General features: G+C 38.4%; 1 long non-coding RNA gene across 1 annotated transcript in view; it reads left to right on the top strand.

The window, feature by feature from the left end:
* Positions 1–6793, top strand: part of LOC309689683 — a 56418-nt gene extending 49625 nt beyond the window's left edge. The window contains exons 2-3 of the long non-coding RNA XR_014271500.1: positions 3760–3961; positions 6707–6793. This is a non-coding gene — a long non-coding RNA (uncharacterized lncRNA). The remainder of the gene's footprint in view (positions 1–3759; positions 3962–6706) is intronic.
* Positions 6794–24599: the final 17806 nt, after the last annotated feature.

Genomic DNA, 24599 nt, shown 5'->3' with positions numbered 1-24599 from the left:
TTAGAAGGCTCAGAAAAATGAGGACCTCAAAAATGTCCTCATTTTTCTGAGCGTCCTCATTTTGTGAGTGTGTTATCATAAAATTGTCCTAAGATGTCATGAAAACAAGTACACACACACACACACACACACACACACACACACACACACACACACACACACACACACACACACACACACACACTATACATATATATATATATAGTGATGTCTCACTAATAACATTAGTCTGGTTCTTTGTTCCCCTTTAAAGTCATTTTGAGCTGTTTTTAGACGTCTCAACGTGATTAATAAGAACAAAAGGCTGGCTAACTTTACGTCTGTAGCTATTTTCTGATAAAGTTTAAAGAAAAAAATCTTGGTACTCGTTTCCTTTAGAGAGCAATTTAAGCCTGCCAGGCTGCTGTGCTTGCAGTATACTGGTAGTAACCCTGTGTATTATTTCATTTTTTGATATTGTGAAATCAGTCTTTGGATTTCTTTTCAGTTAAACAGGTTTTCAATTTTCCCCAAACAATGGCACATTTATTTATTACAAATAGTTAAGCTGCTTAATAAAATGTATGATTGGTGGATACCAGCATGTACAAAAAGGCTATTTTAAGTTAAAAAGCTAATACAGGTGAGATGATAGCTGGTTGTATCAGCTGCCTTGATTTCTGTCTGTGACAAGAATAGCTATAGCCAGACATGCTACTGTCTTGACTTAAAATGGTTAAGTGTTTTTTGTTGTTGTTGTTGTTTTGTAGCTTATCTAGAGATTTGATCTAAGAGAAGGGGAAAAAATGAAAATAAAAACATAAGCACATTGATCTGATCTCTTGCAATGTGTTTGTTGATGAGATTTTATCTCCAACTATGAGATCTAAAGCTGTGGAAGTCAAGTGGACAGTGTGATTTGAATGTTGTAGAGGAAATAGAGGGGTATTTTGTTTAAATAGCTTTCTGAGTTAAAAATATAAAACACTAAACAAAAGCATTGAGGTCAGATTGCTCAGTTTGTACACAGTGTTGTATACAGTGTTTATTTACTTTAAGTCATTTTGCATATAATAACAACTAATAATATTCCATGAGATCAACAAATGTGACAGTTAGTCATCAATTCCTGAAGGGAGGCAATGACCTCCTGAGACTTTGTTTATAGTATAGATAAAAGTAACACGATTCCAGAACAAGATGCAGATGCCCTTTTTACAAATTGCATTGAGAGTGTCATTCAAATTAATCGTAATGATCAAACAAGTGTAAATAATTTAAAAACAAACATCAAACTGCAAAGCAAAAGAAAAAAGTGTCTTTCATCTTGTCTATATGATGTGCACTGTTTGGTGAACATAGTTGCTGTTTCCTGATAAGTTCAGGATTAAATACTACGAAGTTGGACAATATTAAATAAATTAATACTACAAAAGGGTCAGAATCTGGAGACGAGTGACGATGCTGTAAGAGGTTTATAGTGTTATATTTAATAATTATTTAATTCACTCAATCAGTTGTTAAGTACAGATGATAAAAATCCACTCTCTTCCTTTACACACAAGAATCTACTGTTTTATACACTATTCATTAAGTACACCTTGGTAATACCAACACGGAGGTAATGGGGGGACACCAGGTCATCTGGCTGGAAGGTGAGCCTATACCAGAGGATGCTTCTGACCTTGAAGCTTGTCTTGGACTCCAATGATGGAAGGCCCTCAGGCAATACAGGGAGAGCAAAGGCGAGCTGAGCCTCTAAAGGTTCACATACACAAACCTAGAACTTCAAATTCTTCTAGATAAATCTTTTTGAACAAAAATTCTCTTTCTGCCATCCTGGCTGAAGCTGAACATAAACACAAAAGACAAAGGTGTGGTGAATTTATAAGACAAGACAAAATTAGAGTACTGTGAAAATGTCCATTCCAACATGTCACCAACTATGACGCTTTAGGGAGATAAGAACTCTTACTCCATTAAGAGTTGAGTTATGTGTGTCCCACCTAAACTTCTTGAAGCTTTAATATTAAAATCGGACTGAACTCATTTTTACAGTCTCCATCAGGTCATAAAATAAATGTGATTACATGACTACCAACATTTTCTGATTAAAAATTTTAACTGTCAACCTTTTAACTGTCAGCTTAAAAAAAAAGTAAGCCAATAACAGCTAAAATATGATTTTCATAAAAATGTAAAACATTTAGCACTATTGCTCTATGCAGAGTGAGCTAATTTATTAGACTGAACATTAGGTTCTGCATTCATTTAATTGCCTCATAGATGATCCACAATATTCAGAAGCAACCTCCAATGCTTAGCATTAAAATGTTATTGTCCCTGAATAATCAAGCAGAGTAGGTGACCCTTATTGAGAAGCCCTGAGATTTCAGAATTTGCATTAACAAGCCTATTTGTCAAGTTATTTACAGGCGCTTGCGCAAATTATCTCTGGGATATTGATATCTGTTGGTACTGAAAGCCATCTACTTTGCCCAATATAGAGGGTAGAGGTGGAAATATTACACCAGCCTTTTCACTGGGATACTCAATTAGATGGTGATAGCTTCTTTTTGAATAATTTAATCCACATTAAACCTTAACCGGAGTATGGTCAATAACCACACTGCTTCATGCATGCAAAATGTAACAGAAATAGAGCAGTAAAGACATTTTAACAGGAACAATGGCTGTCAATGAATGCGTTTTCCGCTGATGGGATTTAAGCTGTGACTTTTTAATTATAGCACAGTATCTTTAAACCACAAGGGCACCTCTTCCCTCCTCCACCAGAGAAATCAAACAGAGATTTTTCTGCTGGTGGACAGGGATCTTGCACATCATATGTTATGTTTTTGTCCTTGTCCTTTACTTTATCTCCTTACTTTCTGCTACATCTCATTCTGCTTATTGAGATGTTTCAATACTTCCATCTTTAGATATCCCGTGTCCTCTGGAGCTCTGCAGGCAGAGGGTTGCACTAACACTTCCAGGATTAGGTTTTATTACCTGTGTTGCTCAATAGATAGAGCATTGGCCTGACACTGTCAAGGTTAGGGGCCCATAGCACAGTGAAACAACCTATCATGCTTTATAGATGTCAGGATTAAAGTTGTAGCAGAGAAAAAGAAGGATCTTTAGAATTCTGTGCTTTGAAATCTATAGTCAGTATAATGCAGGTAAGCACATAGTTGAAGATTTGCCATGACAACAGGTAAAGGCAAAAGCAGCACAAGGAAAAGAATACAAAAAAACAAACCGTGTTCATCTGCATGTAAACCAGAGATGCTCTGACAAACTTGTCAGGCTCTTCCAGGAAAGAAACATGTTGGCATCCCCTCCTTTAAAAAAAGTTTTGATCTTCCTCAAACGAAAATACCAGGACTAAAATAGATTTGGGGTTTCATCATAAAAAACTTTATTTTATCAGTTTGTCAAAAAAACATTTGTTACGTGTATGTTATGGTTTCACTAGGATGATTTTAGTTTTGTTTTTTCCTTCTTTCTTTTTGTTACCCTATTAATCAATTCTCAGGTGGAGTTACTGAGGTGACTATGTGTGGTCTCCACCCAGGGATGGTGTTTCCTGGTGTGAGTCTCTCCCCTCACACCTGTTTACAAACGTGTCATAAGGCAAGCTAGTATATCAAGGACAGGTGATGCCATAGTTCTCTGGCAGACTGTCCCCGTCATCATGGTGACAATCAGACTGCCTTTTTCTTGTATCTGTTTTGGATGTTTTCGCTTGGTAACGTGCAATCTCTGTGTCCCTTGCAGCTATTTACCCTTGAAGCCATGCTAGGAGCTCGTCTGTTTGGAAGATTACTTACCAGCACTCTGTGGACCGCTTCTGTAAATCAGCTACCCTCTGCACCACTGTTGCAGCAACAGCTCCAGCTTACCTATCCACCTGCCAACTGTCTGGAACATTCCTGCTGACTCTGTACTCCCTTCACACTCTGCCTGCCTGCCATAACAAGTAAGACAAAAGATTTATCTATAACTCACTGCTACACTACCTACCTGTTGGAAGCTTGGCTAACTTCCACTCTCTTCTCTGGCAGCGCTTCTGTGATTCCCCTTGCATTGAGGCCTTTCTTTATTCCCAGTCCCTTATTTTCCAACTATTCCACATTCTTCAATAAAATGTATTTAACTGAGAATGTAGCTACAAGTCAGGTCATTGGTTCCGGCCTGAACCAAATCATCACAGAGTAATTATTATTTGTATGTGCACTAACCGACTCTGCTGAGGTCATCTGGTTATTCCCCTTGAGACACAAAGCCACTTATGTTCCCAGCAGGGAAGTTGGAGTCACCACTGGTGAGCAAACTATGCAACTTCAACACTCGTAACATAGTTGAAGGGTATTTCTCCCTTCTCTTCACTTTTAAAATGTCATTTTTCAGACATTAAAAATGCTGACAGATTGAAAAAGAACCCTTACTCTTAAGTGTTATTTTCACATTTGCAATCAACAGTTTTCTGACAACTTTGTCATGTTTCTCTTTGACCCTATGCATTTGTGTCTCTCTTGTCTGGAGACACAAATGAGATATTACAGCATCAAACTAAGGTCAGAGACATATTAAGAGCCCCAGCATATGTTATATTTATTGCCTGGCCAGAATATACTGGTAACTTAATTTAATTTAAATATATTGTTACTGCCACTTTACAATTCGTGGGGGGTGGGTGGGTGGGGGGTGGGGGGTCATCTGTTGTTAAATAATTTGTAAAAACTGTATTTCTTCATCACATGGATCAACATGATCTCGTATATTGTCAAAAAAATATTTAACAACAGGAAATACCTACTTCTTTCATCGTCAAGCACCACAGAACCACAGAGATCCTGGCAATTGTCTATTTTCTTAAGGCAAGCTAGGTATTTAATGAGCAGTCAGTCATGCATTAAAAGTGACACCCTGGTAGAAGGAGATTGCACACAGTTAAAAGTTTTTCCAACTGGGCTGAAATACTTTGTAACACTTTAGACCACTAAAAGCAGGAAAGAATAATGTAATAATTAGAGGAAGAAGACAACTCGAAGATGGCGTAAGTGCCCATCAATTTTGCCATTTCAGAAATTTTCACAGTTAAGATGCTAAGCTCCTCAATGTCACATGTGTAACAAAGAGGCAGTTTTTGGACAGTTTTTTCCCCCAGCTATTTTGCAATATTGTGTCAAAAAAAGTAAATTAACTGTTAAAGTCATTTTGAACTACTTTGAGAAATTTGGCCTCTATTCCCTGATTTTTAAATTCCTTTTACGTTCCAACCAACATTCTTGCGATTCACCCCCATAAAAGAATGTAGAAACTCAGAAATTACAGAGGAATTTAGTCATGTGACATAAGGAAATGCACAATTTATACACTAAAGGTACTATACACAAGACCCAGAGAACTGGATGCCCTGGATACATAAAATACATTTCTAAAAATCCAGCCAAAAAATAGCAGTTAAGATATTCTGCTAAATATTTTCAATCAAGCTTAGCTTTCATGTGCTGCAGTCTGGTGATCTTTTTAGCTGATGCCAGAGACACTTAAAATCCTAATTGTACAGATCCTTTTTTCCATCCCATTCCTATCATACATTCATGGTTTAGATGCCAGTAAGTTTGTGTTTGCTTACTTCTGCATCTAGCTAGCACTACAGAAGAAGAGCCAGCATAAAAAGGAGTAACTGTTTGAACTGGCAAGTAATTCCCAATTCAATGTTTCAAACAACTCAACAAATATGACAAACTGTTTCAGAGCATTCTGGCACACAGTATGTCTGCTAACTAAATGCACACTGGCTAAATAACCAAGAAAGAAAACGTGTTGATGTGCAATCATTTTACTTTCAAATGCAGAAGATGTAAGAAAGAGAAGGCAGGAACATTAGATGAGAGATTATTCTCAAAGTTAAGGACCGCTTGACAAGTGACCCTATATAATTTGGAAATTCAACGCTTACATGTAATGTCCTGATTAATTTTATATTGTTTAATCAGATACATGATGCATTGTTTAGGTTATCTAAATAGCTTATGTTCTGAAATATTTACCAATTCCATGTTATTAAAAAGTTTATAAGGGCGCCAGTTTAGTTCACTGGGGTGAGCAGGCGACCACATGCTGTTTGGCTGAGAGTGGACGGCCCGGGTTCCTTTGCCTGCATGTCTTCCCCTCTCTCTCTCTCTCTCCCTCTGCTTTTCTGTCACTCTTAACTGTAACTATTGAATAAAAGCCAGAAAAAGGCCAAAAAATAATAATATTGGATACTAAGTGCAGTCTTAAATGAGTAGTTTGCAGTATTGTGGTAAAGTGACGGACTGTGGCAGATTATGGTATCCATGGTCTCTGCTAGGCTGGATGAATAGCAACAGAGTAAAAGAAAGATGCACTTTTAATTTCAGAATTTCAATTTATGAGAGAATTTTTACAACAGCAAAGATGATGGCAGAAGTGTAACTTTTGGGAAAAGTCTTCAAAAACATTATTTGTGTCCCGCTGAGTATTGAAATTAATGCCTGTTGGGGTCAAATTGTTAAATGTTGTCATTGTGTTACTTAAATTTGTAAGTCTTAGTTGAAACTGTATGATCAAAGACATTCTTCTGTTTCTGTTGACCTCCCCTGTCATGGCCTGGGTCTCATGTATTTTAGTGTACGTTTATATTTTCCGTGTGGTGTTTTGGTTTTCTCTCCTTCTCCATGTTTCTCCATGTGAGCTTCCGGAGGTTTTGGTGTGCTGAGGAGACTGCGAATCCGGAAGTGTTTCTGCTCTAGAAACAACCACACCTGCCGCTCGTCGTCCTCTGCCAGCTGCAGCAGATTACGCTCGTCAAGGGAGCGGCATTTAAGACTGTAGCTGAGCTGAGGCCGACGCGGGATCCTTGAGTCAGAACTCGTCAGTACATCTGTGGACTTGGTATAAACCTTTGAGAACGTAGATTCCCTGCTAACTTGTATGTGTTTGTGTTACCAGGAATCTGGAGCGGCGTGTGTTTTGGAAGTCACCATGTGGGAGTTTTTGGAGTCGCCACTGTTTCACCTTTCACGAACATCTGCACTGTGTGGGATTCAGGGAGAATCGCCATGGGACCACAGTGCCGGGATTTTGTATATAGTTGTTTTCCACCCCCTGTCAATAAATCCACTGTCCTTCACTAAGAGTCTCGCATTTGGGCCCTACTTTCACTGCAACTCCACGGTCTGCCATTGCAGCCCGTGACATCCCCAGTCTGTGTTTTATTATAGGCACATCCTATATGAAGGTTCTGTTTTCTTGTTTAGTAAACTTCCTGCTTTTATGACCCTTTTGTGGGCAGGAGGTCACACAAACGCACACAAACATGCACAAAAAAGTATTCATATACTGCTGCATGGACTGGGCTGTAGTTACATCCTAAAGGTTTTAAAAACTGAGCTTAAATAAATGATTAGCAGTAATAAAAGCCGAGGGAGGTCAACAGTGATCACTGACTGTTTTAGGAGCTTTTTGAGATTAAACAGAAGAAAATATTAAACATGTTTACAACACAAAAGCCATATTAAACGCAGACTACTTTAGGCCCGGAAGTAGGATTCGTCACGTCATCACTTAAAGACCGGATAGATTCCCATGTTCATATGTCTGACTTTACAGGGTTAAAAAGTATATTTCAGTATAGGCACAAAAACTGTTTTAACATCTGTGAACATTTTCTCCCTCATCAGAACTCTGAGAGGGTGGAATTTATTTATTATAACTCATCCATCTGGTTAAGCGGGGGAGTTAGGTGTGTGGCAACATTGATTAACAGGTGTCCCCACACAAGCCAGCTGGAGCTGGCATCTGCTAGACCTCATCCACTACTTCCAAGTCATTGAACTGGACCTTTTCACTGTGTGTACCATTGGTGCTTTTTGGATCACTTGCATTTAATATTAGAACAACAGACTACTGTAGTGTCTTTTTAGTCAATTACCCAGCTTATTAAGCAAGCTAGCTAATGTTAGCTGATAACTTATTACCAACTCTTTCATCCATATAAAGTATTTGCTAGTATTTCCTGGTAATTCCCCCCCCCCCAAATAAAAAAATATATTGTCTATAGCTGAAACAGATACAGAAAGTGCAACAGAAGGCACACACACAAGCATGCACACACACAAATGGACACGCAAAAATGAGAAGGGGAAGTGAAATATGAATATGAAGATGACAATATGACACATACTGTTACCCTATGTATTGCAAAGCTACCAAACGCTATAAACAACCAACATCTAGCTTTTATCTTGTACAGTATCTCACCTACAATATCAAACATGACAAGCTGAAAAGCAAGGGAGTGAGAGAAGAAAATCCAAAGCATCTTCTGATCTGTGTTTTGGAGTGTTGTCAGTTCACTTGACCAAAGCTTGTGGTTAAGTAAAAACCATCTGCAAGCACTGAACTGAGTAGATAGAGCGACAACGAGGCAGCTTTTGAAGCAGGATTGACAGACCAAATAGGTAAATTAACGTAAAAAAATTTTGGCTTTTTGATTTAAAAAAAAAAAAAGTAGTTAAATATTACTATTTCTAATGAAAAAATTCTCTAAAGTTAGTGACTTGAATTAGTAGAGGTGAGACGAGCAGATGGCAGAAGCCTGTGCTGACACATCTGTCAATCAAAATGAGGATCAGAGGATGATGGAACATAAATATATAAACTTAAACTAAAAGAGACAATACAGCTTGACATTAAGGTAGTATTGTATAAAAACGAAACCTTGAACTTTAGTGAAGTCAAACAGCTGTCTGTTAAACAACGTGTTGGTAACCAAATGTTTCTACTTACTGTGACACATCTGGCACGTTCTCTCACTTTGTGTCGGATGTGCAACCTCGCAAGTCACAGACCACTTTACACAGAGACAGTCTGAAACCCATTCTCAATGTCTGTGACCTTCATAGACTTTAATTATAGTCACATACATGCTCAGCATTAATGTTTGAGAGCAAAAGAAGGCGAGGGCTCAAAGTGCTGAATCAAAGGACAAACTATCCAGTGTAGGGCTTGATGAGAAACAGAATGTTCATGTGGAGTTGGGCGATTTTCTCCATAGTCCAATCATCTTATCGTCACCCTGCGAGATTGCCAATACCCAATACGATCACCTCTGCTCCCCACCGTGTTTTCTACACACACTCAGAACAGGGTCTTCCACATACACATTGATGAGAGAATCACTACTGTCTCTCCAAACATGCGATTACATTTCGTTTAAATGCAAATTTAACCCAACACACATAAATTCCCTCCGCCTGTTTTCTCTCATTTTGTGATGGATCAATATAGTCACTCTCCAATCGTACAATAATTTTGCAGAAGTTTGACCTTTAACAGTGTGTTTGTGTGAATGTTTTAAGTGATGGTTATATTAAGGGATACAGACCATGTTGTAGCAAATTAAATTTAACATTAATTAAATTTAATGTTAAATTTAATTTAATTAAACTGAAACTAGTGAAACTAGTTTTGCTACATTATATGCAAAACTAGTTAAATACACAATTAATTGACAACATTTGGTTCTCAGTTCTGCTGACAGGGGTCTTCTTTTGATTCTACATACCCATCTGAAATCTACAAGGGATTGTTCATTCAAATCCTTAGCTCCAAAACAAAGTATTCTTTAAAAAACAACTTAAAACTCATCTGTTCAGATAGGCATTAGGTAGTGTTTTGTTTTCTGTGTTGTTTTACTGGTTTGTGTTTGTTCATTTTTGTCCTTGCATGAACTGTTTTTATTGATACCTGTGTAAAGCAAATTATGACTGGATTCTTGTCTTCAAAAGCACTATATAAATACATTTTCCTTACTTTTTTATGTTTTATTTGGCAAGCTGGAAAGCTTGGCAACCACTCTGACCATAGCCAAACCCCTAATTTATCTTCTATTTGCACAAAAGGTACAACAGTACAGCAAGTCCTCAAGGGACCGGGCTGAATCTATTCCTCTTTACCTCAAGCTTTCAGTACAACTCCAGGTCATTCCACTTTCAGAAATACTATGTTCAGTGGTTGAGTGTATAAGTGATGGGCAGGAGGATTAAAGAACACTAGCAAATGATTTTGTGGAGTGGTCAAGCAGAAATAATCTGCTTCTGAATGTGAACAAGAAAAGACAGATCCTGACTAATTTCACAGCTACATGGCCAACCCTGGTCTACCCTGGGAAGCGATGCTTAAGTGAGGTGATGGAGGAGTACAGGCTAAACTAGAAGACCAACAGAAAGGCTGTATATAATATAATATAAGGGGAAGAAGAGGCTACATTTGCTGGTGACATTGAGATCTTTCAAGATATGCATAAGAGTGAATTAACTGATCAGGAAGAACAACTTTTTGACCATCCAAATTGTTTTCCATTATGGCCAATCCTAACTACCATCTGCACCACTTACTGGACAAGCCATGGAGTGCTGTCTGATTAGTAAGGACCAATACAGAAAATCTTTCTTACCTACTTTAAAATGCAATACATCCTTGTAGCAGAAAAACACCGGTTTCTCATACTGACAATTTTGTTTTTATGTTTTTAGCCCTGCCCTGTCACAGCACTTTGCACTTTATTATCCTGAGAAACAATTTTTGCCCTTTAAACCATTTTGTTTTGCTTTCTGTTTTCACAAAATGTTTCACTTTTACATTAAAAATCCAGATTTCATCCTTGAAATCATAAAAATAAAAAAAATCATCATTAAAAAAACTTGCAACTATTTCAGGTAAAACACCCAAACGTGCTACACGATGTGACATGACCTTTGCACGTGTTCACAAATTAGACACTACAAGTATAATGAGCAAAATAAACACACAAAAACAGTTTTGTATGAGAACCTCAGTTTCATTACACTGCAAAAACACACACAGTACTCAGTGAGTAGTAATAAATGCATTCTTATTAACTTTGAAATATAAAGATATAAATATACAATTATTAAGTCTGAAATTATGCAAATAAGTAAATATGATCATTTATCAGTTTCTATTACTGATGATAGGCAAGCAGAGACCCCCCCTCCCAAATAAATTAATTAATTAATTAATAAATAATAATACACACAAAAACAAAAACATCTTCCTCCAATAAGATCATTTTGATTAGATTAAAACATAGCATTTGTGCAGCCTGTCTGCACTCTTCATGGATATCTTCACCTTTCTGCACTCCTTCCTGAAAAACATTTTACTTTTGGTTAAATATCTACTATATTACCAAATATTACTTATTATTAGCTGAAAATGACAAGTGGTAGAAGAATTTTTCAAACTTTTCCTTTATGAAAAACAGCAATAAAACACGTCAGTACACATTAACCTGTATCAAAAGCTAAAATGATTATTCTGCAGAAAAATATCTTTCATCAGTGTTAAAGTAATTAATATTTCTGCTGCATATGATTAAAATGGAGCTCATTTGAAGTACTTTGTTTAGTTTAATATCGTATTCTATAAAGCACAGGCTTGTCCTGTTGCTGTTCTTTTTTTTCTTTTTTTTTCGACTGGGGAAAATAAAATGGAAATAATCAGAAAACCTGGGGGACTGGAATGCCTTGGAACACGAGGAAACATGGAGACCCCAGGAAGGATTTTAAGGGATTTGCAGAGGCACCGAAAAGGTATGAGGAAGAAGTGGAAACACATGGAAACACAGCTTGAACGAGTAGACATAGCAAGGGGGAAGCAAAACTGAACAGACACCGATCAAGAGACTGTCAAAATAAAACACCAAAGTGCCACAATGACTGAGACCCAGATAAGGACAACTCAATTTGAGTCTAACTGTAAAACTGCAACTTAAACCATCTTTATAATGCAAAAATTCACAAAAAAACATAAATGCAGATCATCTGAATTAAAAAGCTTGAACGGTGAGTGACATGGTGAACTGTCTATATCTACAGGGGGATTAAAGGCTGGTTGGACATTTTACATTCTTATAGATTTTAATCTGAAAGTGTTGCTCAGCCTGCACCTGCTCAAATTGCCTGATTTGTTAGAGCAAACATGATCAGAGCTGTTCTTCTCTACATCACATATGTTGGCTAAGATGGTTAACAAGAGGAAACTTCCATGAAGAAACCTAATTGAAGCTGGTGTCCTTGTTAATGTTAGCTGTGTTTCCATAGAAGTGCTCTAGTAAAGAAACTCAGAGCAGTGAAAGCAGACCACTGGCAGGTTTTGTCCTCAAAATCTTTTTAAGGACTCCATGTCCATATATGTTAAGCTTTCAGCTAATAGCTCTTTAGAAAACATATATTTTACTGGGTTTTCTTGGTAATTGTATTTATTTATTAATTCATTGATTTGTTAAGACATAACTTAAAAGCTGTTCTTTGCTCTTATATATACAGAACACGGGTTCATGGATTAACATATACAGACAACATTTCTCTGAAAATGGTCAGCCCTAAGGAATGAACTGAAAATGAGCCAAAAAAAGCAAAAAATGTCTAAAGAAAAGGTTTAAAAGAGCCTCAGAAAGCCTGGACAGCTATTGTTTAAGATCACTTTCAAAAATTAGAATAAAGTTTTTCTCTTTGGAATAAAAAGAAAAAGAAATGAGGAGTTTTGACACAGAACTGTACATATATAGATGCAATAATAGTATTGGTACACTAAAGGCATTATACTAAAACAAACTGTCCAGCCATGCAACCCACAGATTGCCGTAGTGTGTGGCGCTCACTTTAAGCAGTTATTCTGAAACTCCTCTCATCCACTCCATAACTCCACAGTTGAGAGAGAGTCCCAACTTAATTTGAACACAGTACAAAGAAGCAGCAGACCAGTGGACCATAAAGCTTTTAGGGAGGGATGTTAGGAAGAAGAAAAATACGAAAGGCTATATAAATAAATAAAAGAGAGTAGTGGAACATCGGCAAATGAAAGCCCCTATGGTCTTGTCTGGAAGTCCAGCGGTACATTTTGAGGTTCCTGACTGGCAGCGAGGTGCCTAGAGCAGAGCTTCAAAGGCCTGTTACCGGGAAAGCAGTGCGTTGCAGCACTGTGCCCAAATGAGCGACTTCAATATGAGCATCAAGAGACCCAAGAAAAACCCATCAAAACAAAACGAAAGAGGGAGTACATTGTGAAGCACAATTGAGTTAGCAAGTCAAAACCATAGAGGCTCGAACAATCTGTCTGTGGCTTGTGTGTTGTTTTCTGTCAGCAGTTCTTGAAAATCGATCCTATTATATATTGATGTGTGACTATATTCAGTGAATTAGAAGACAAAACGACTCCTGAAACCAGTATGATTTTGTCCCCTTCAGAGGGCAAAGATGAATACATCTAATAATTTCAAAGAATTGATGGAAAGGAATTTGAGAACTAAATGTATTTTTCATCTTTGGATCATTTAATTGGGGGATACAGTGGCCCTCTAATCCTATTTAATCATCTCAATTGAAACTGCTCAATGCCACGGTGTATATTTGTTGAGCTGCACTGGGAATACTGTGATAGACAGAGTGGTGCACTTTCTGTCAGTTTATTTTGCCTTTACTTTTCTTCTGCTCTTTTAATGGAGCATGTAATTCTGTTCCAAGTTGTGCATTGTTCAAGATAAGACATTAATCATTTTCCGACATGCAATGCATTCATTTCATTATTTAATGATTTGAATTGAAAATATCGTTAAAATTAGATTAGCAGGGCAACCAAGTGTGGGCAGCACACGACTGTTATGAATCTTTGTATGTATATAAATTAACCTTTTTAATTACATATATTTCAGTAAATGGTTGGCATTATAATGTACTACTTGGAGCTATAGATCCCAACTAAAACAAGTGTGGGTACAAGAGAACCTACGTTAACCTATGTTTTTTTTAAAGATGAAAGAGAAAGACTGAGACTTTGATCAGTCTCAAAGTTTAAGCTTGTTTCTGCAAAATAGTATCACTGCATACCTTGATAATCATCATATTTTCCCCACAAACGAAAAGGTAAGTGTCTGACACTGACACACCTGAGCAATACCCGCAAGGCGCCTCAGGCAGTTCACCAGTAATGTAAATATCAGGTTGGAAATATGCACTTCAATTAAAATGCCCCCTGCTGAGATCTGATACGTAAAAATGTAACCACCCAAAGTTGTATAAAAAGTTTAATTTCATTTAGTTTAATTTATGATTTCATAAATCTATATTATTTTAAAATATCCTGTATATTATTTAAAAAGCAGCATAACAAATCAATGCAATACATAAATAATTATAAACTTTAATAAGCCTCATGCTGAGTGTTTCATATGTTGTAAACTTGTTTTTTTGGAAATTGGATGAGATGACTGAGAGCTGGATCTGACTATGAAACCACGGACGCTGTACGACAAGTTTTTAGTCAAAGAGCATAACCTGGATGATCCCCCTTTCTGATTTTAACAATGACCATTGTTTACAATGATTGCATTTTGCCCAGTATGACTAGCAGCGGTCCATAATCTCCTCAGGAAGGTCCCGGTAAGTCCTATTGTAAACAACCAGAAGTTCTTTAAGCAGGCACGAAAACTGTCATCTTCTGGCTATCAAAAATTATTTAGGTTTCAGGCATTTCCATAGTTTGACTTTCATGGGTATCAACGTCCATCTGTTTTAATGTCTATGGAAAAAACAAACAAACAAAACAAAAATGAACAAAAACAAAAAAACAAAACCACTTGACCTTGTTCAAGTCATGTGAAAGAGAAAATGTTCATAGGATTCGATGCTGTAAAAAACTAAGTACACCCAATGATTCGGTAGCTTGTAGAACCACCTTCAGCTGCAATCTTGTAGTAATTGTTTTCTGTCTCTCACATTGGTTTGGAGGAATTCTATCCCACTCTTCTTTGCAGTGTTTCTCTCTTAAGGTTTCACCACAACATTTCAGTCCGCCTGAGGTTTGGACTTTGACTGGGTCACTGCAACAGTTTTTTTCCCTGGTCATTCTGTTGTAGGATTGGTGTTGTGCTTGGGATCATTGTCCTGGACAACCTTTAGTTGTTGGTCTTGAATGTGAGTCTCAATTACTTTGGTATACAAAGGTGGTTCATAGTACTCAGGTCCTGTGACTGCAAAACAAGCCCCAAATCATCACCTTTCCATGACTATTCTTTGTGGTACTGATATGCTGTGTGTGGTTTTGGTCAAACCACCCTCTGCATTTTGACCAAATGTATCCACTCTGGCGTCTGTCCAAAGGACATTGTTCCAGAGGTCTTGTGGTTTTGTTCGGATGAACCTTCAGAAACCCGAGCTAGCCATCGTCTTTTTAGAGAGGAAATGACTTATTCTGGCAACCCTTCCGAACAAGCAATATTAATACATAGTAAAGAAATTCTTTTTTTTGGCTTTTTTTTTTTTTTTTTTTTTTTGGCCTTTTCTCTGAGCGTTGCATAGTCTGACCTGGAGGCGAATTTGCTGGGTTGTCCACTCCAAGGAATACGTTGACCTGAATGCTCCAGACCAGCAAACTACCAAAACTTTTGTTTATGGAGGTCGTCACACTTGATTAACTGATTATTGGTTAATCAAGTGCGTTTGATAAGCAGCACCTGACTGCTACTTCCCCTCTTAATAGCTGTGAAGGATAAAGAGTGCACTTATTTTTATTCCACAGGACTGTATGTTAAATGGCAACCAAAAGGGTAAAAACATGACCAGCCACTCTTGTTAATGTGCCCCTACCCTTTACCTTACACTGCATTTTATTGTACAAAAACATAAGTAAAATACCTGAAAGAATAAATCTGGTAATGATCCTTATTTTTGATAGTTTTGGCAAATCCCATGATCCGACCGGCTCTAAAAAAGATTGATAGTACACAGTCAAGTCATTTTTAGTTATACAACTCAATATCGCAAATCTCAATTTCACCTTAGAGGGCTTTACAATCAGTATATTATACAACACCATCCATCTTTAGCCCCCGGTGGCACAGAGGCTATTTTAAAATAAAGTAGTTTTCTGGAAACTCACAAAGTTACTGTTTAGAGGTTAATAAGAACTACACACTCCACATTTGACAGACATCCATAGCTTATATGACACGTTTCACTAAGAAATGGAGGGTTGTAGCAATAATGTAACACAAACTTCTACAAATATTAAGAATGACCATACACTGGTAAAATGATTGTATTTACAGCACTTTTCTAGTTTTATTAACCATTATAAAGCCACATCCGCGTACATGCAGACTGAAGGAGCCAAAGATCACATGACCAGCATTCAAAGATGACCCTCTCCAGACCTACAGCCACAATTTGTGGTATGCTATTTACCAAATAGGTTAAGTTAATACTAAACCTTTGATCCTGACCAATGTGACAGTGCAAAATTTCAGTTGTTTTGATCAGCCACAAAGAATCATAAAAAAAGTTTCTTTGTGCCCATTTAATAGGACACCTACAGGAGGAAGGTGGAGCAGAAGTTGGAGAGGAACAATATGAGGGAGGTCTGGAATGGTGTGAAAACCATCACAGGCCACAACACCAAGAAAAGCACAGTGGGGGGGACTGTGGAGAAGGCAAACGAACTCAACAACTTCTTCAACAGGTTTGACCAGCCCACAACCCCCCCACCCTCACCCTCACCTTCACTACAGAGTCCTCTCCCCACTCTCCTGCCTCCCTCGCTTCCCCCCCTTCCTGACACCATGACACCCCCCTCCTCCAATCCCTCTCTCAGCAGCAAGACATCTCCCCCCCTCCCCTCCTCCCAAACATCTCCCAGTGTCACAGTGGATCAGGTCAGGAGGCAACTGAGGAAGCTTCGCCCCAGAAAGGCAGCAGGCCCAGACAAGGTGTGTCCTAGGATGCTTAAGGCGTGTGCTGCTGAACTTGGGGAGCCGCTACAACGAGTCTTCAACCTCAGTCTGCGACTGGGGAGAGTGCCCGCCCTATGGAAGACATCCTGCATCGTCCCGGTCCCCAAAAAGAACCGGCCCAATGAGCTGAATGACTTCCGACCGGTGGCACTGACGTCACATCTTATGAAGACTCTAGAGCGGCTCTTCCTCAACCTCCTCCGACCACAGGTACAACATGCCCAGGACCCACTACAGTTTGCATACAAGGCGGGTGTCGGAGTGGAGGATGCCATCCTGTACCTCCTACACAGAGCCCACTCACACCTGGATGGGGGAAAAGGCACGGTCAGGATCCTGTTTCTTGACTTTTCCAGTGCCTTTAATACCATCCGGCCCTGTATGCTTCAGGAAAAACTGAACAGGATGGAGGTGGACCCCTGCCTGGTGGCTTGGATCTCCGACTACCTCACCGACAGACCACAGTACGTCAGGCTGAAGGACATCACGTCTGACACAGTGGTCAGCAGCACAGGAGCACCACAGGGAACTGTGCTGTCCCCTCTTCTCTTCACCCTGTACACCTCTGACTTCTGCTACAACTCTGAATTATGCCATATTCAGAAGTTTGCAGATGACACGGCCATCATGGGGTGTATCTGGGATGATCAGGAAGAGGAGTACAGAAGTCTGGTGAGGAACTTTGTCGCATGGAGTCACACAAACCACCTGCAACTCAACACCTCAAAGACTAAGGAACTGGTTGTGGACTTCGGGAGGTCCAGAGAAGGTCCACTGCCAGTTCAGATAGAGGGGGAGGAGGTGGAGGTGGTCAACAAGTACAAGTACCTCGGGCTGTGGGTGGACAATAAACTGGACTGGTCATGCAACACAGAGCACCTGTATAAAAAAGCCCAAAGCCGACTGTACTTCCTCAGGAGGCTGAGGTCTTTTTAACATCTGCAGGAAGCTCCTGAGGATGTTTTACCAGTCAGTGGTTGCTGGAGTACTTTTCTATGCTGTGGTGTGCTGGGGGAGCAGCACAGCAAAGAGGGACTCATCCAGGCTGGAGAAACTGATCAGGAGGGCTAGCTCTGTGGTCGGCATGAAGCTGGACACTCTGGTGACAGTGGCAGAGAAAAGGACATTAAAGAAACTGATGGACATTATGGACAATGCTGGGCATCCTCTGCACACGGCCATAAACAACCAGAAGAGTCTGTTCAGTGACAGGTTGCTTCTCCCCAAGACAAGAACTAACAGACTTAAAAACTCCTTTGTCCCACACGCCATCAGACTGTTTAACTCCTCTCTGGAGGGGAGAGGGAGGGGAAACAGGAGGACAAAGGAGGGGGGAACAACTAAGCTGTAGTGCCTCTTCACCTCACTGTACAATACCTTGTGCAATACTTTTTGTAAATAGTCAACAGTGCAATAGACTCAATACTTGAAATGTGCAATTCACTTGTATTTTTATTTTTTATTCCTATTTATTCTATTTATCCCCTTTGTATATTTTATTTATATTTGTCTCTGTATTTATATATGTGTGTGTATATATATATATATATATATATAACAGTTCTGTAACTAACTTCGGTCGTTGCTGTGCTTTTTTTGGAAGTCGAATTTCCCAGAGGAACCCACCCGAGGGATTAATAAAGTTCGATCTTATCTTATCTTATCTTAATATTCTTTCTGGAAAATTATAAACATAACGATGGGATTCATTTTCCCTCCAAACTCATCAGTATGCTCCTCTTTCAGCTGCCACTCGTTCCCTGAACAGAAACTCATGTGCATGTGAGAAACAGAGCCTGGACCAGAGCTATGAACATGCAGTGACAGTGTGAGCTGTCTTATTTTAAAACTGGCTTTTACTTCCGCAATTTCAAAGAAAAACTACAAACACCCTTCAGAAAATTCACAACTCTGACCAGACTGCTGGAGCTAATTACCAACTCTAAAGCAACAGACAGGTTTCTGTCTTGGAATAATGAACATTTTATCCTCATACTGGAGGCTCTCGGTCAGCTGTTGTTGTTGTTGTTGTTTTCTGCCTCCTGCCTGTCTGTGTATCTTAGTGAGAAACCTATCTATAGACTCGGGCTGAAAGGGTAGTATTGTCAAACAGCACTGACAAATGAACAAATAAGTTGTTTCTTTTGATTTTTTCCAATCAACTAAAGGAAATAATATAGTCAGTCTTATCCTTGAAATTCAATAGCATTATACAGCACACATTTCTAGGGTGAGCCAGCTTTAGCTCTCGTGTATTATCTAATAAAGCAGCTACTGTAGCATCAGTAGCTCATCAAGGAGCTAGGAATTGAAACTGACAATAAACTACTGCTGTTTGCAGAAACAGAGGTAAGGTGAATTATTATTTTCAGAGAATTATGTTTTTTCCACTTTTGATGTTAAGGTGGATTTATCAAATATGATCCTTCGACAGGGGTGTGCTGTCTGATATTAAAGTGGGATCAGATCAGCAAAACTCAAGAGGCAAATAATAATCAGAAGTGGGATAGCAAAACTTCAGAATACCCTTTGATCATCAGACTCACACAGGGCTCCACACTTCAGAAATTCATTAGCTATGCTAGCAAGAGAAGATTCCAGATGTGACCCTGGATTATTGCTTTTGAATTTAAAACACCGACTGACTGTCAGACCAGTGACCGCAGGAAGCCATACCTTCAAAGTGCATCACAGCTTACATGCTTAAACAAAACTACCAAGACATGTAGAAAGATAACCTTGTGACTGCCCCCGTCTCACTATCAGGAGATATTAGGACAACACTAAAGTTAAAACTCTTTGTTGCACCCTAGAGCAAGGGTTTGATCTGGCCTTGGCAATGAAAAAGGGGCATGCACAAGGAGAAAGATAATGCCTTAATAATAAAAGGTGAAGTCCTTGCCGTCACTCTCCAGCACATTCATCTGCACAGATATTAGAGCACAAAATCCTTTAAGAGAACCAAAAGAAGCAAACTTAATTCATTTTTCCCCAGCTCGCCTTCTCTCTTATGAACTCATTTAACAGTTCATATCTAAACACTGACTAAATAACTTGTCTCATAATCATTTATGCAATAAATCATCTTGATCTATTAATTTAATGCACTTCAAAATAAAATAAAAAACATTTAAATAAAGCAACAACGCAGAATGACCTTTTTTATAACTGTTGATATAGACAGTGTCTCATTTAATGCCTTTCCAACTAATGTGTTTCCATCTTAAAACAGCAATTCAGCATACTGCTTGTTAGCTAGGGCCTTTTTGCCTGTGCTTAGGTACTGAACGAATCTGATTTTTGTTAAAGCATGAAGCACATGTTAAAACGATGAGTTTTCTAAGTAATCAAAGCCTTGAGTTAGGAAGAATCATATTTCCAAAAACAAATCAAATAATTATCTCTCAGCACCCGCTACCTGCCCATGTCCTGTCCATGAAAATTAAAGAGAAAAGCTGAGGCAGGGATCAACTTTCAAATGTTTCCATTCATTCTTACACCTCCCGTGCTTTTCACCATTCAAACCGTCATCATTCAGATACTTTTCATGTTTCTCTGAGTGAAAATTTCAGTGTGATAATGTACAGTGTCAGCAAGTTGTCAGACGTCTGTTTTGACCAAAGAAGAAGGAAAAGGGAAGTACTGCCTGAGGCCTTTGGGGGTCTTTCCTAACCTTTTCCCAGGAAACTAACAGCTCCTTTGGAGCGAGGGACTTTGATGCTGACTGCAGTCTTTGGAGAATGTCATCTCTAATTACTTCTGAAATCCATCTCCACCTCCCGCCGCCCCAAAACCTGCCACCTGTATGCACTCCCTGTGTTTGTCAGCTAAAGTCCCGTCCTTGACTACTGTACGTGCCGCAGATTAAGCTGCCTGCTGTTTGTGAAAGTGCAGGGTGGGTTGTTTTTTTTATTTAAACTGTAAAGCAGTCATTAGTTTGGCCTGTTAGCTGGCAGCATACTGTCATGCACAAATATTATATAGCATTTTATATGACTTTAATACTCCTATGTTTATTGCTGGTTTATTTCACATTAAATGTTGAATATGCTGGTCATAATTTACTTTTAGGTTAACTTTGAGCAGATAAACTAATGAATTTAACAGGAACTGGTGGGGACCAGAGGCAGAGTACTGGACTTATATTCAATCAGGCAGGCAGAGAAACGACACCAAATGACATGAATTTCACTCAACATCTGCTGGACTTTTGAACGACCCCCTATGAGCAAGCACTTGGAGGCAGTGGAAAGGAGAAACTCCCTTCTAACAGGAAGAAACCTCTGGCAGAACCAGATTCATGGACGGGCAGCTATCTGCCATCTCGGTGAAGTGAGGGAGAAAGGACAAACGACACACTGTGGAAAAGAGTCAGAGATTAATAATTAGTAATGATTGTGATAGGAATTGATTAAATGCAATGCTGTTAATGTTTTGTTAAAACATCTTCTGTGGCCATGTATAAATAAATTACTCTGTCTATGTGAAATAGCTACTAAGTGAAGATGTCCCTGGTAATGAATTTAGTTGTTGAATGATTGTGAAAAGAAAACAGACTAATCAACCTGTCTGAAAGTAAGAAAAAAGTGAAAAAAGAAATACTTCAAACCATTAATTGAATCCCTTAATAACTAGATTAGCATTATAAATTCAGCTAAAACCTGGAATAAATGTGAACTGCATGTAGCAAAGAAAGTTGAGGTTGACTATAAACAGTGTTGAGCACAATGCATTACAAAGCAACACATATACTATACTTCATTCAGTAATCACATTATAGTTACAATTATGACATTAATTGAGTTACAAAGGTCGTTCAGTTATCTGCTCAGTAAGAAATCAGCTGATTTGAGGAGCTGAGAAATGGGCATTACTTTTGCTTTTATTGCACGAAAGGACAACAGAGTGATGGGAACATGCAAACTGCACCCAGGACAGAAGCAGCCTTACTGCTGCCAACACAGCACAGCTCTTTGCAAGCATCTGCACAAACAACATTCTAATACAAAGCAAGCAAAGAAGTTAGAGTAGTGTTATAGCTAAGTGTATGCTGACCTGAACCAAGCAGTCAAAACCTGATCTTCAGCAGGTAACAAAGGGAGTGATGAGCAGTCAGGATTGTAGCATTGTTGCCTCTTTTTCTGGCAATACCTGTTACAACATTAGTTGCTGTGGAGTTCTTTTTGGGCTGGTATTAAACTTTGCTGGCTTTATGTTCATTCAAAAAAAACAAAAAAAAAAAAAACAACCACTCATAGAAAAATCTTTTGTGTCCTCACTAGGATAAGCATTTGTGCCAGTCTGTGGGACTATAGTCTGGCTTTAGTATTGTTAACTTATAACTTTAAAGTAATGGATTTGTACTTTTATAGTACTTTTCTACCCTATCAGAGCACTGACAGACACAAAAAGTGATGATGCACTGGGGGATAGGGGTCATTTGGGTGTATTCTGTGTCTTGCCCAAAGATACTTCAATATGCAGATTGGAAGAGTCGGGAATCAAACTGATCTGACCTTCCATTTAGAAGACAACCCACTCTACCTCTTGAGTCATAACCATCCCTGTGAAGAGTAATGTAACAAATAATGTTCCTGAGGGAATAATTAAGTTATACAATGCATTACTTTGTAGAAAAATAGCTGTGCTTAATAAATACATTATATTTTTTGGTAATGACTCCATCACTGCAACATATCTGAATATCATTACCAAAGTGTTGTTGACAGTTATGCATGTTCCTCACTCATCTCCTGCCTTAACTGGTCGATACATTTTTATCTTACATAGTTTTAACCGTCAGTAATATTCCTATATGAAACCTAATAAATTCTGTAGTAAAAGTAGAACTTGCAAACACAAAAAGTAAAGCCCAAACAAAAACAACTACAAAACGTATGAATTAATTCAAAAAGTGATGAGCTGGGATAAAACAACATGACCTCATCAATGCTGACTGTCATGCTAACATTTTAATGAAAGTAATTTATTCAGTTATTAAAAAATATGCAAAACTGAAGATCACCTGAGGAAATTAAGTTCATTCATACATGGCTCCATTTTCAATCAATCACTGTTGTAATTTTTTTTTTCAACGATAAGCTAGAACAGATGTATGACAACTAATTAACATTTAATAAAAATGATAACCTGCGAAGCCGTTCTTTATAATGAAATGCAATTATGACACCCCCACCTTATCCAGTCCAAAATGCAGCTCATAATCATAACAGCATCAGTATAATGAGCTCATATTATTCTATACACTGTAGTCAGTTCACACAAATTCATAAGGAAGCTACTTCCTTTGTTATACTTCAGTCTTTCTCCTAACTTAATTTACAGAATTTTATCAGCGTGTGAAGTGAGTTGGTAGTGACAAACTGTCACTAATACCTTTGTCTGTCAGTTGAATTTAATTCCCCATTAAAGTGACTAAGTGTGAATTGCCCCGCTATAGACCCCAAAGGCTCATTGTTCACAGCCGGTCTCATTAAATCTGTCAAATGCCCATTTCCGTGCACAGTTTCCTGCCCTCATATTTTAATGAATAGCAGAAAGATTACAATAGTGTACGGTTATAGATGGTTGTGATGTAGGGTGAAACCAGGGGTCTATACAAATAACTTCATCATTAGGGCTTGGTGGTTACTGCATGGGGAAAATGTGAGACTTGAATGAGATGTTTTGCACCTTTTTTCTTCAGTGGATCTCCAAAATCAAACTGTACACAGTAAACCGCATGAAAGGACAAGACCTTTTATTTTTATGTCCACATTTAACTATATATTTCAAACTGTGTCTCACAACTGGTTACCAATTCATCATGTGCCACATACCTACATAGCCATGCACTGCATTTAAATTGTTGACCCTGTGCAAACTATACTTCACCCGAAACATAATGTCTCACAATATAAACTGTTAATGGTTATTGCACTGCTCACAACAGGTGAGAAGCTTTATGCTTCAAACAAGGTCTAATGACCCCATAAGGACAAGACAAAGTAAAAATTATTAAAATGAGTGCAGAATAATACGGCATATGAGGCTATATCACTGGTTTGGGAAATATACATTTATATAGATTATACATGTGAGGCAAGGGCAATGTTTCCATATGCAAATCTACCGTGGTTACAGTACATCCCATTATACATGATAAAACCAAATAATGTATTCATTACATCAGCTCAAACTTCTTTCCATCATTTAGTTGAAGTCCTGGAAAAAAACATTAATTCTTACATGTTCAATGTTAGGGCTGCACGATTTTGCATAAAATGAGAATCACGATTTTTTGGCTTAGAATTGAGATCAAGATTCTCTCACGATTTTCTTTTCCAGTATAAATATTTATTGCACTTATTAACTGCACATCATCTTCGTAACAGTTGAGACTGAACATAAAAACAATAAATAAACATAAAAACAACAAATGTCTCATGTTTTGTTGTTGCTGCAAAATGTTGTACTGCTTGAAATTCAGTCTCCACCGTTGCTCGACACTGCGTGAATAGAGCAGGTAGTGCAACAATAGAAAAATAGTTGCGGACGGCACTGTGTAGCGTTTGTCTAGGGTGTTGATCATTTTCCTAAATCCCTCGTTTTGCACAGTGTTGATGGGAGCCATATCTTTGGTCAGGTGATAAGTGATAGCCTCCGTAATTTCTTTGTGCCTGTGGGAGTTCGACGGGTATAGGGAAGCGCTGTATAAGGTTCCCGTTATTGATGTTTGGGTGGTTGACCGGGACGGATTTTCTCCTGTCACTTT

The sequence above is a fragment of the Aulonocara stuartgranti genome (assembly GCF_965226115.1).
Source record: "Aulonocara stuartgranti genome assembly, chromosome: 2".
Taxonomy (NCBI): Eukaryota; Metazoa; Chordata; class Actinopteri; order Cichliformes; family Cichlidae; genus Aulonocara; species Aulonocara stuartgranti.
Note: the sequence above shows the minus strand (reverse complement) of the source record. Positions and strands in the feature narration are given on the sequence as shown.